The 12,875-nt window shown below is 32.8% G+C and overlaps 2 protein-coding genes across 2 annotated transcripts in view; one reads left to right on the top strand and one right to left on the bottom strand.

Annotated features, from left to right (window-relative positions):
- tzn (hydroxyacylglutathione hydrolase tenzing norgay) overlaps window positions 1-3,106 on the top strand; it is a 249,104-nt gene extending 245,998 nt beyond the window's left edge. Inside the window, exon 7 of the mRNA XM_076407834.1 lies at window positions 3,097-3,106. The gene's annotated coding sequence lies outside the window, so the exon portion shown is untranslated. The remainder of the gene's footprint in view (window positions 1-3,096) is intronic.
- Window positions 1-12,875, bottom strand: part of LOC143198423 (uncharacterized) — a 128,126-nt gene that overhangs the window by 82,409 nt on the left and 32,842 nt on the right.

The following is a 12,875-nucleotide window of genomic DNA, read 5'->3' as shown; positions in this document are numbered from 1 at the left end:
TAAATGGACTGCCAAATGAACTACTGTAGGGTTTCTTTCATGGATCGCAAATGAGAAGATACGCCAAATCGCTTCGTTGCTACTTACATAGCGACCCATCTGGTAATATGATATTTCGTCATTTGCATTGGTTACAGCGAAGATGGCCATATCGCTACCTTTGTTAACATTTTTACATATGTACATTATCGACATCACAGAGTTACAATATTCCACATTGATGTAAGTCTCAAAAGCCTTGGATAATATTGGCGAGTATGGCACGATCCAACGATTGTTTACATCAACATTTTGTCCTTTTACCTTCACAACTACCGATCGCCCATTGTCCGCAACTGATCGCCGACGATACGATGGGTATCCATAATTTCCCGTTATAGTTTCAGCAATTAGGTCTCTTGGATATCGCTTGGAACACTTGCCGTCAACCACACAGGGCGAATTCTACTTCAGCCGTTCTCGAGTTTTAGCGAGACTAACGAATAACGATTAATTTATATATATATATATATATATATATATATATATATATATATATATATATATATTTATATATACGTGTAACAAGAAAATCCTTTATTTTTGCATAAAATTAAAAGTTTTATTTAAAATACTTAATGATTCCATTTAAATCAAGTATGCGCCATTTTGTTCATTAACTTGTTGCCATTTTTAAAAATATCTTATAAAAACTCATGGTTATTGTCGAAAAACTGTGATGACCAACGAACCAAACTCCCGAGTTTCTAACGTGTCGTGATCAATGTCCCTGCTAATGACTTGATGAAACACAACTTCTGTCTTAATGGTAACTGCCCAGAAGCGGACACCTTAGACATACAATACAGGTTCAAATAAAGAGTTTAGCTGAAAGGGATTAAATAAAAATGCAAATGGTTTTTTATATAATGTTTAGATCCTGCGCACTACAAACGGTTCTTATATGATGGGGAGATTAAACAATTTTCAGTCCACTGCCTCGATTGCTACTAAGCATATTTCGATATCCTCAATAATGACCTTTTTACAATGACCAGCATATTACTCTTAAAAACTGGTTCCACATATTCCAAGATCATAATGAGCCCATACACAGAGTCACACAGATTCACTTTTCATTTGAGGAGCTTCGTATTTCCCGGCCAACAGATTATCCAGACCTCGATATAACTTAACCGTTATGGAGAGCTGTAGATCATAGTGATAAGTAACATAGATATCCATCTCCAACATCACTTCAACAATTGTTGGATTTTTGGGTACAAGAATGTGGCAACATTTCATTGGAAACTATTTAGACACTCGTGCATCTATTACGCGGATAAGCTGCTTATGGTGGCTAGAAGCACATGGTGGCTCAACACCTTATTAATAAATAAATATTGTGTATATGTCATATTATAATATTGTGTGTTAATATAATTTTGCCCATCCCCTGTATATGTGGAAATGGGTGCAAATTGCAACAGATGCATTTCAAAGCATATATGCATAACCGAAATAATCGCTATCTGTTCGAACACGGAAAACTATTTTAAGGGATCAATACATAAATGAGTGCTTTTATTATCATTATTGCCTATAGAAAAGTAAGAAGTGTATTATTAATATTTTACCGTTAAATACTGAGAGATAGTGTGAGAATATTGCATGTATTTAATTTAATATAGTATTTTTTAGCTCTTGCAAAAACGAAAACAGTTAAATAGCTGTCAGCTTATTGCCTGTGAGCGATTTTGTGTAAAATCCTAGATCGTATCTTATTAGTTCCCAATAATGATAATAAGTCTGGTATATAAAAGCAATAACCTCGGTTAGCGACCTATATAAGTAAAATCATTCACGATTGCTGCACAATGAATAGAACAACAAAAAACAATATATAATATAATTTTACTACTTGTGGGATTTACATTAATTAAAATAGTAACAAAAAAGATCTGTGCAGATATAAATATAATTTTAATGATATATTGACAAAAGTTTTATTTCAAAAATGTATTATCTAAAGGATTAAAGCGTTATCTTTTATCGGTACACGTTCTGCCTTCATTGTTGATATGGCTGGTAAATTATCTGCATATAAATAGTTAGGCTTATTTATTTTGGTAGTTAAATAAGCTTTGGATGACATATATCACCTCTTCCGCCGCATTGTGCTGAATATAAATAACAATTTTATGACAACATGAACTTAGATTCCTGATGAGTTATTATTGACTCATCAAGTTAATGATTATCCTGACGAGCTTATTTTGAAGTTTGTAATGCAAAATGTATGAGGCCTTTTTAGTTAAAATAAATCGAAAATGTAAACGTGATTTGTAAAGGTACAAGTTACTGGTACTGGCCTAATTAAGACCTTACAAATTACACTGACAAGTGAATTCTATCCGTATACATTCATTGCTAAATTTTTTTATTATTTGGTTACATGTATTCTGTTCAGCAATATCTACTGGTGAACATGCGAAATATCAACAGATGTAAAATTCGGTGGTTTTGGATTTTATCGACATAAAATAACCGTCTTCTATTTAATATTATTGAGTTACTCCATATAAGGAGACGCTAATCAAAAAACATTAAAAACTGCATTCCTTCATTGCCTTTGTTGTTTGATGTCAAGATATCTGATACAAACTTCAGAAATTTCAGACAACTTAGTAGTGACAAAGAGCCAAAACGTGGGGAAGAGGCTACTACACGAATTGACTGAAAATGTTATTTCGAACTATTTCAACATTGCGGCTTCATTACTCGCAAGGCAAATTAAAAATAATTTTCTGTGTCTTATTGACTAATTGGTAGTTCTGTCGCACATTCCCAACGTATTCACCAACATAGCATTTATAATTGCCACGTATTTAGATAGATGCAGCGTGGTTTGGCTTCCACATGTTTTCGAAATTCTGAAGAGGCACGCAGCGAACAGATCGGTGAATGGATAGCTCCCCAACCAACGTTGTTCTTTAAACACTGTATAGAGTTATGTTGTCACAGAAATAGAACAAAGTTGCAGAAAATCCTGCGGAATATTTTTAATAATATATGTTGTACCAATCATTTTACCTTTAAAAAAGTGAGAATGATCACTGTTGTGCTAAAAATGATTTTGTTGTGTTTATACACATATAAATACTGTATATTTTAGACATTTTTCCTCAATGCCCAAATCAATTATAGTTGGTGATGATTCTCAATTAGGTTTCCATTTGGTTTTAACAATAATAGGTCAATTGAAGAGTCCTCATACTGACATATAGATGGCGCTACTAGAATTAACTCCATATGTTTTTTAGTTAGCCTTAACCCTCAAAAGATGCGTGTATAAATTTGACAGCTGGCGGATCATTAGTTTGTGAGCATAATAGCTGAATAGTATTTTGAGTGAAGCAACTTTTGTTATTGTGAAAAAAATGGATAAAATGAAATTTCGCGTGTAAATAAAATATTGCTTTTTGAAGGGAACAAATACAGTTGAAGCAAAAACTTGGCTTGATGCCGAGTTTCCGGATTCTGCCCCAGAAAAATCAACGATCAAGGATTGGTATGCTAATTTTAGACGTGATGAAATGAGCACCGAAGACGGTAAACGCAGTGGACGCCCAAAAGAGGTTGTTACCGACGAAAACATTTAAAAAATCCACAAAATGATTCTGAATTACCGTAAATTGAAATTGAATAAAATAGCAGACACTTTAAAGATATCAACTGAACATGTACATCATATCATTCAAGAATATTTGGGTATGAGAAAGCTCTGTGCAAATGGATGCCGCGCGAGCTCACTTTTGACCAAAAACAACGAAGAGTTGATGATTCGGAGCAGTGTTTAAAGATGATCAAGCGTAATACACCCAAGTTTTTGCGTCGATATGTGACAATGGATCAAACATGGCTGCATCATTTCTCTCCGAAGTCCATTCGACAATCATCCGAGTGGACCGCACATGATGAACCTGCTCCAAAGCGTAGGAAAACGCAACAGTTGGCTGGCAAGGTTACGGCGTCTGTATTTTGGGATAAGCATGAAATAATTTTCATGCAACCTTGAAAAAGGAAGGACCATCAACAGCGACTATTACTAGTTATTGGACTGTTTGAAGGACGAAATAGCCGAAAAACGGCCGCATTTGAAGAAAAATAAAGTGCTACTTCACCAAGACAATGCAGCGTGTCACAAGTCAATTAAAAAATATGGCAAAAATCCATGAATTGGGCTTCGAAATGCTTCCTCATCCACCATATTCGCCAGATCTCACTTCCCAGCGACTGTTTCATGTTCTCATATCTCAAAAGAATGCTCGCTGGGAAGAAATTTTCGTCTAATGAAGACGTGATCAATGAAACTGAGGCATATTTTGAAGCAAAAGACAAATCGTAGTACAAAAATGGTATCGAAAAGTTGGAGGGTCGCTATAATCAGTGTATCACCCTTGAAGGGAATTATGTTGATTAAAAAAAACTAATTTTGGCAAAAAAAATTTGTTATACTGTGGTAAGTTGAGGACTTGTCAAGTGACCTGTTACACAATATATCATACATTTCTGACCCTATTAAATGTACAGAATAGATCAATATTTGACACAGATTGTTTGCTTAGTTTACATGTTTGGAACTGTTGCAATGATGGAAAGATATTCAATGTAAAAATCTCATACATGATCATTTCTGTCGACAATCACAAATAGAAAAACATTTTGAATTTATTTCAAACCCAATACCTAGTAAGGATTAAATTTATTTCCCTGTTTATCACTCATAAGGTTTCTAGGCGTTTGTCTAATGTCAAGTTAGCTCTCAATAATTTAACTAATTCTTGAAATATTTGACTAAATTGAAAACTTTTGAAACTTTTTACCCAACTTCCAGTTTCTCAAATATATAATATTTTACAATAAGAACGGGTTGATATGTTGATATGAAAGTTGCATATGTAAAAATATTTATAGAATATGTTCAAATGTTTAAATCGCTTAAATGACCATCTCGCTATGGATGGATCATAGTGTTACAATTTTTGTGATTCTGGTACATAGACCCAGCTTAACTTGAGCAGTAGTCTGGGTAGAGTTGATGTTAAGGGCATCGGCCTATTGTAGCTTACTAAGTTGGCATAAACCTGTAAATTCAGAAAAACTTACACCTACGGTCCACCTACTGTTACGATAGATGAGGGTTCGAATCCTGCTGGGGCATGGTCGTAAATTTATGTTTGTGATTGTTTAATATGTAGCGACCGCTACAACCCTTTAGGCTATCACGCATTCACCCACAGCAAGTTCAAAGATTGATAACGCTGGTGGATTGGTATCATGCGGTTCCCGGCTATAAAAAAAACCCCCACGACGACGTTTCGCTTTCTTTTCTTTTCTCTACCACCTTGTAATAGTACCGCTTCCACAGCGTTACCGTACTTCCTTTACCTAATCTAATATCCTGTCTATTCTCCTGTCGACCACATATATCATTTAATATTGCAATAAACAAGTTTTTATTCAACCAGTGTTTTCAGTTCTCTTGCGAATTCCTTCCACATAATAGTAGTGAATGTTTCGATAAACGATCGCATCGACAGCCATACACTCCGACCGACCCACCAGACGAATATTCCCTCAAATATTTGTGATTGTCCTAGGCAAGAGTGTAAAATCAGACAAGGAAAATGATTCCAGTCACACCAGTAACCAGGCTGAGTAAGACCGGATGTTTTCTAGGATGATTTCTAAGTTGGCCACTCGCCAGACGGTAGGCTTAATGCCGAGGACCGTGGTTCGGAGCCCACGTTAAATAATAGATCCATTGCAGATAAACCTTCGTTGGTAAAAAGAAGACTTTAAAATATATTAAAAAATAAACACCAAAAGATATTGTTCGATTCAACACTTGAACAAAAGGTTGCAGGTTAAATTAAAGACACTTCTCCTTTATCCACGTTCTCAATTACTAAACTCAAAAACAAAATTACTCAATAACTAAAAACAGGACGATAAGCTCACTGAACTGCATTCAATATATTCAATTCTCAAAACTATAGTGATACAACGTGATATCCATCAAGAAGCTATAGCGAATGTAATTCAAAATATTTGTGTTAAGTACTTTTATAAAGTGTTGGTGCACCCCAATGTGCTCACTAATCAGCTAAATTTGCGACGTGATAGTGAGGTGCCTAGACTAAAACGTTTAACACCATCCGATCTGGTTATAGCATCTATATGGATTTAATAATTTTTATTTATTTTTTTATCATAAGACAAACTAATTAAGATAATGTTTTACAACAGATCACTTAATGAAGTGATGTTGTACATGTCATGTATATATTATAATCATAAGAAATGCTCATTGCCCACTAGGCAAATTGCTGAAATACTTAAACACGTTGGACAGACACGCCGCCAAAACAATGTCGTCGTCACAGACTGTCAAAATCGCCCGCCCTTATTGAAACCCCTTATACGATAATTTTCAAAAGCAACACTTAATGCACCTTAAAAATATCAACAAATCTCACAAATAGTTTTCCTGTCTTATTTTAAAAACCTAATAAATAACATACATAACATCTCATTAATGTGTACTGGTATATTGTTATTCCAAATAATAAAAGTACTTCTTAAGTTACGATTTGGTGATATTCATTATTATCAAATGTTATTATATATTTCTTTCTCCATTAAAATTCCCAGACAGCAAAACCCCTTTTAACATATTTCTGCTCGGCCATTTTTGCATAAAATTTTAGATCTTATCTAGTGAGTCCTCCCATACAATAATGATATTAAGCATGACCTATAAAGTGGAAACCCGGGTTACCGACCCATACCAGTGGATACATTAAGAATTCCATCCTTTAGAATGAAACTTAACAGTAAGAGCAAGACCTTTAGAACTAGTTATCCATTTAACATATATTTCATTTAATACGTAATTTCATGATACGAATAGTCTAGCATTACTGGTAATGCTATCGAATTTCAGTTGTGTTTCTATTTAATAGCAAAACTTTATGAATAAACAGGTAAATTACGACTAGTTATCACTAATATCTTGTGTAAAACGCATGAAAGATAATATGTGCTATAATTTGCTTAATAAACATGGAAAATATGTTCTTAGCGGTACTTACATATGAAATACGAAAGGTTCAATATTAACGTGGATTAAAACGTCAAAGGATTAAAGGTGGAGATTAAAATCTGAAATATCATCATCACATATTCTAGTAAGACAACAAAAAGACCACAAAAAACTGACAGACAGTTTTATTAAAAGATATAAAAAAACGATAGCCATGCTCATAGTCGAAATGACAAGACAAACTACATAATTTAACCTAGGGATGTGATGAAAGCTAATATATTGTGTAACAGTGACAAATAACGAGCGTATATTGTTAAACATTTTTGGTTGTGTTATATAAAGCGATATTGTTTCAGTAATTAAAAATCCCCGACAGTATAACTGCTTAAGATCTCATTGTCTCTCAGCTATTTTGCCTAAAATCTGAGATCTTATCTGATTAGTCCTCCTATACCATAATAGCATTAAGCATATCCCATAAAGCAGGAGCCTAGGTTAGCGACCTGTAGAAGCAAATCCACTAACAATTAAACATCGCGGTGGATATAATCACGCAACAATATGACTAACGCAATTAGACAAGCTGACGCAACAAGTTCAAAATTAATCAATTAAAACGTAATTCATATGCCAACGTTATTTTTCACCGAAAATGCTCTAATGATATTAGTAATAGATTTTCAGTTTTTTTGGTTTTTGTCATGATATATCTTATCTACCGTAATATTAGTTGCACCTGGTTATTTATCATATATAAACACTTACGATATAGTGACTATAGTTTTCTAAGTGATACTCAGTATAGACGTGGAATACAATATAACCTCAAATCAGGATATCAAAAATGTTAAAAATAAAAGTGGGATCTCCAAAAATTGGTGCAGTTTTCTACAGCTTTTTCCCATCTTTCTGGCAACATCGTGACGAAAGAGCGATATTGGTTTGTTTGTTGTGTTGGTAGCGACCATCGATAGACTTTACCACTTCTTCAGCCTTTTAAAACCGTGTGCCAGTCAAATCATGCTGCATTGATCGGAAAAAATGGTAATCAGATGGCGTAATGTCAAGTTAACATAAGCAGTATAACGTCCCATTCGAACTGCGATAGTGTATCCTTCACGATTTTTCCAAAATGTTGTCATGCAAGAGGACGATTTTGCGACTGTTACTATGCATTGCTCTCTTGAACAAACCCATGGCTATTAGCGCTTGGGATTATCGTAGTACATCCACTTTTCATTGTCAGTCACAATGAGCCACAAAAACTCTTCTTTTTTTGGCTGGAAAACTATGAAGCTGCAACGTTGAAATGGTTCAAAGTGATGTTTTTGGTCAATTCGCATGGTAGTAATTTTCGTCCCTTTTTGATTTTCCTATCCAACTTAACCATCTGAAAATAGTCGACCTATCAACTGTTAAGCTATATGCAAGTTTTTATTGAGTTTGAGCTGAGCTTTCATCCAATAACTGTTGAAATGTCTTGTCTTAAAACCTTTGGCCACCAAACCTTCTCTTCCAACCAAAATATAGATGCCATAACGCTGCCAGCCGACTGTTGCGTTTTCCCACGTTTTGGTGCGGATTCATCGTGTGCAGTCCACTCGGATGACTGTCGATTGGACTTCGGAGTGAAATGATAGAGCCGTGTTTCATCCATTGTCACATATCGATGCAAAAACTCGGGTTTATTACGTTTGATAATCTTCAAATACTGCTCCGAATCATCTACTCGTCGTTGTTTTTGGTCAAAAGTGAGCTGGCGTGGCAACCACTTTGTACAGAGCTTTCTTATACCCAAATATTCGTGAATAATATGATGTATACGTTCATTTGATATCTTTACGAGTGTCTGTTATTTCATTCGATTTCAATTTAAGGCCATTCAAAATCATTTTGTGGATTTTCTAATGTTTTCGTCGGTAACAACCTCATATAGGCGTCCATTGCGTTCACCGTCTTCGGTGCTCATTTCACCATATCTAAACTTAGCATGCCAATCATTGATGGTTGGCCAAGTTTTTGCTTCAACTGTATTTTTTTTCCTTCAAAAAGCAATATTTTATCAACACACGAAATTTCTTTTTATCCATTTTTTTCACAATAACAAAAGTTGCTTCAAATACTATAATTCACAAACTAATAATCCGACAGCTGTCAAATTTACACACGCATCTTTTGCAGGTTAGGACTAACTAGAAAACATATGGATTTAATTCTAGTAGCGCCATCTATGTGTCAGGCCGGATACTTTTCAATTGACCTGTTATACTAGTAATAATTAAACTAATAAAAAATTTGCTTAAATCAAACTCAAAATTCATAAAAGAAAGCAAATTGATCAAAAAGTGAAAAATTTTAACGTTATTTCAAATGTATCAGATGTTAAATGCGAGAGAAGTTTTGATGGTAGAAAAATTGTAAAAATATTACATACAATACCTTTCTATTTATGGAAACCCAGGTATTAGAAATATTCTCAAGTTATTGCCTCTCAGCTATTTTGCATAAAATGTTAGATCTTATCCGGTAAATCCTTCCATACAATAATGGCATTAAGCATGGCCCATAAAGCAGGAACCCAGGTTAGCGACCTGTACCAGCAAATCTATTAACAGTTAAACTCCACAGTGGATGTAATTACGCAGCAATATGAGTAACATAATTCTACGACCAGTTAAACCTACGAGAGTTTCAAACCAGTTAATCAATTAAAAGATAGTTCATATACCAGCATAATTTCTCAATGAGGGTGATCTAGTATTAATAGAAATACTATCGAATTTCAGTTTTATGTCATTTCAGTTGTATGCCTTGTATAACTACTAATAAAATAAACAAGCGCGCTGGGATGGGAACGTGTGATTGGCTAGTTTAAATTGTTAGAAGGGAAGCATATGATTTATTCGCTTAAATTGTGCGAACGAAATCATTTTAAATTATGAGTGATTTTATTTTAAGTGTTTGGAGTCATTCTGGGTGCCATAAAATGCAGGAAAAACTTTATTTTACGTTGTGAATACTTTTGTCTTACATTAATTGTTACATACATCAATACATCCTGATACTGAAAAAAATATGTGTACCTGGATGTAAAGCTTTTACAGAAAGGATATATCGTTTAAGGTAAATAATATTAAGCCATCTGGATTAAGCACGATACAAATTTATCATCGTCATCGTCGTGTGTGAAATATTTTAGTTAAAAATTCAGAATACATATAAAATTACTTATACATATACAATTATCTATCTATTATATGCATATTACATGTATATATTGTTTTTTTATAGAAAGTCGACCCTCTTCTTATCAAGACATAAGTGCTAGCGGTAAGTATTAAATTGAGAGTAAATTGAAATATGTGATAGTTAATGTGTAAAAGGTAACAGTTAATTAGGATTGATTAGATAATTGGATTATTGGATAATACAGTGCCATTAATTAAAATTTTAATTGCAATTTTAAAAGGACTTATTTCCTTAAATAAATCTATTTTGGCTGAGTTTCCATCGCATTATATTTGTTTAAGGATTCTTAACCAATTTAGTTTAGAGATTTTTTAAAATCATTAATTATTATACTCGAAGTTCAGATGGGAAGTTATACCGCCTGCGACATATTTGCCAAATTTAGTGTCATTCAACTACCATTTATTTTAGCCAATGCAGCATGTATTAGTACATAACGAATTTCGAACTATGTATATAAGATATCACCCCAAAACATTCAACATTCGTCTTCGAAGGTATTCCAATGTTAAGGATAATCAGATATGCCGTAAGGTTATAAAAACAATGGACAATATTTTCCAGGTCGTTTCTCTTTTTTATATAAAATAGTAGTTGATGTGTAAAACTTATTTACACGTATATGTTACGGAACTAACAAATAGTTATATTCAAAACACATAATTGGTATTTGAAAACAAATATCTCTATCACTTGTATACGGCATGCAATGTTCATCAAATTAAATAAACATTATCTATGATTTTTATATTAAATAACTACCTTGTTTTAATTGGATATCCTTTTATTACTTATTTAATAAAAATCATTATATAATACATACTGATACGCCGAGTAATAAAATATCCATTATTCGAAGAAAGATAACCGTTAAAGTACTATATGGAATTTATAATACAATGTTACTATTAACCATATGTTAGATTAATGAAATAATGCTGCTCTGAAATAATTGATTTATATATTAATAGCGTTTTAGAAATATTTACATATACATAAATTTATAGCAAAACTTATATTATTATTTGTTGATATAGCTTCTTATCTATTAACAGCACTAAAAATTAAATATTAATATTTATACTTGGAATTTACACTTTTTAACGTTGAAAATGAACGGGATATGATATGATTAAAGTCGTACTAAGAGTCTAATTATTAAAACAATTGAACGATCAGAATATGACAAATACGCACAATAAACCTTAGACGGTTGCAATAAAATAATACTATTTAGATTAAAAAAAATGGACATAACTATTTTAAAAAAATACGTGATTTATAGAATCCATTAATGTATGACCAAATGATTTAGACAACTAAAATAGTAAATAGATAATATATACACCAACGAATCGTACTGAGTCGGTGGTCTTTAAATGATGTATGTTATTTCCAATAAATTTAAATTACATTAAATTACCAGCAGAAAGAACAACATAAACATTATTATTAGCTAAAATTGAATTAAATTATTATTAAAATGATTTAAATGTATATTTATTTACAAACAGAAAAATAAACAGTCGCTAACAAAACTAATCCGACTAAGCAATAAATTAATTCACATAAAATAGACAGATAAATTATTGACTCTTAATGTCAATTTCTCTAAATCCTCTAATAAGAGGGTAGAAAATATATTTTGGCTCTACCACCACTAAGTATTGTCGTAAGCTATCCGACGTTTTGGAAACTGAGCGTCATTGAACCGAACATTTTTTAAATATGAGTTTAATTTGTGTTACTTATAGTAACGTCATCTTCATTCTGACTAACAAATGAAATTAACTCAGACAACAAAACATTTTCATGCTATAATTTTTCATAACTTTCAACATGAATTATCAAGATATCAACATAACTTAATTCTTTATACGATGATATAGTGCACACTACAGTAGTAATCGATTATTATACTAGAAAAAATCGATGCTGCATGTGACATACCATGAGACTGAGTCATCCATTGGCATTTGTACGACAAACACCAATTATATACTGTATGATCAATTAGCAGTTTTCGCGCTGGGTTGCACAAATTTGACAAATGCCAAAAATGGCTCATGTCGATCAATGCAATGAGCCCAAAACAAAATTGAAATCGACTGCATGGATCACCAAGATAAGCCAAACCAAAATTGTTCATGGAAGAACATCGAAGCAAATGATTCGATTCGGAGAAATTCGAAAAGAGGCGAACCAATCTGCATCAAGTAATTTAAACTATATATTCTAAGATGGACCAAGAGTATATTAAGGATAGGTATATTAAGGAAATAAAACTATATGCAATCATTAAACTGCTGTAAAGTTAGACCAAGAAAATAAATCAGAACTAAAGTCTTATTAATTATTTATTTTATATTAAATGATTTTTTGCTGCTAAAACAACTTATTTATACAGCTTGTAACATTGCCTTTCTAGTAATAATTGCAGGAAAGGCTATAATCAATGAAAACACTAAGACCAAGACATATATTTTTTTACGTGATTTGGTACTGACATTTAGTGCTCATATCGACGGTGTTATCG

The sequence above is a fragment of the Rhynchophorus ferrugineus genome, unplaced genomic scaffold (assembly GCF_030347505.1).
Source record: "Rhynchophorus ferrugineus isolate W39M unplaced genomic scaffold, kcgeb_rfMv2 rfM1, whole genome shotgun sequence".
NCBI lineage: Eukaryota > Metazoa > Arthropoda > Insecta > Coleoptera > Curculionidae > Rhynchophorus > Rhynchophorus ferrugineus.
The sequence above is the reverse complement of the archived record's forward strand: the minus strand, read 5'-3'. Positions and strand labels throughout refer to the sequence as shown.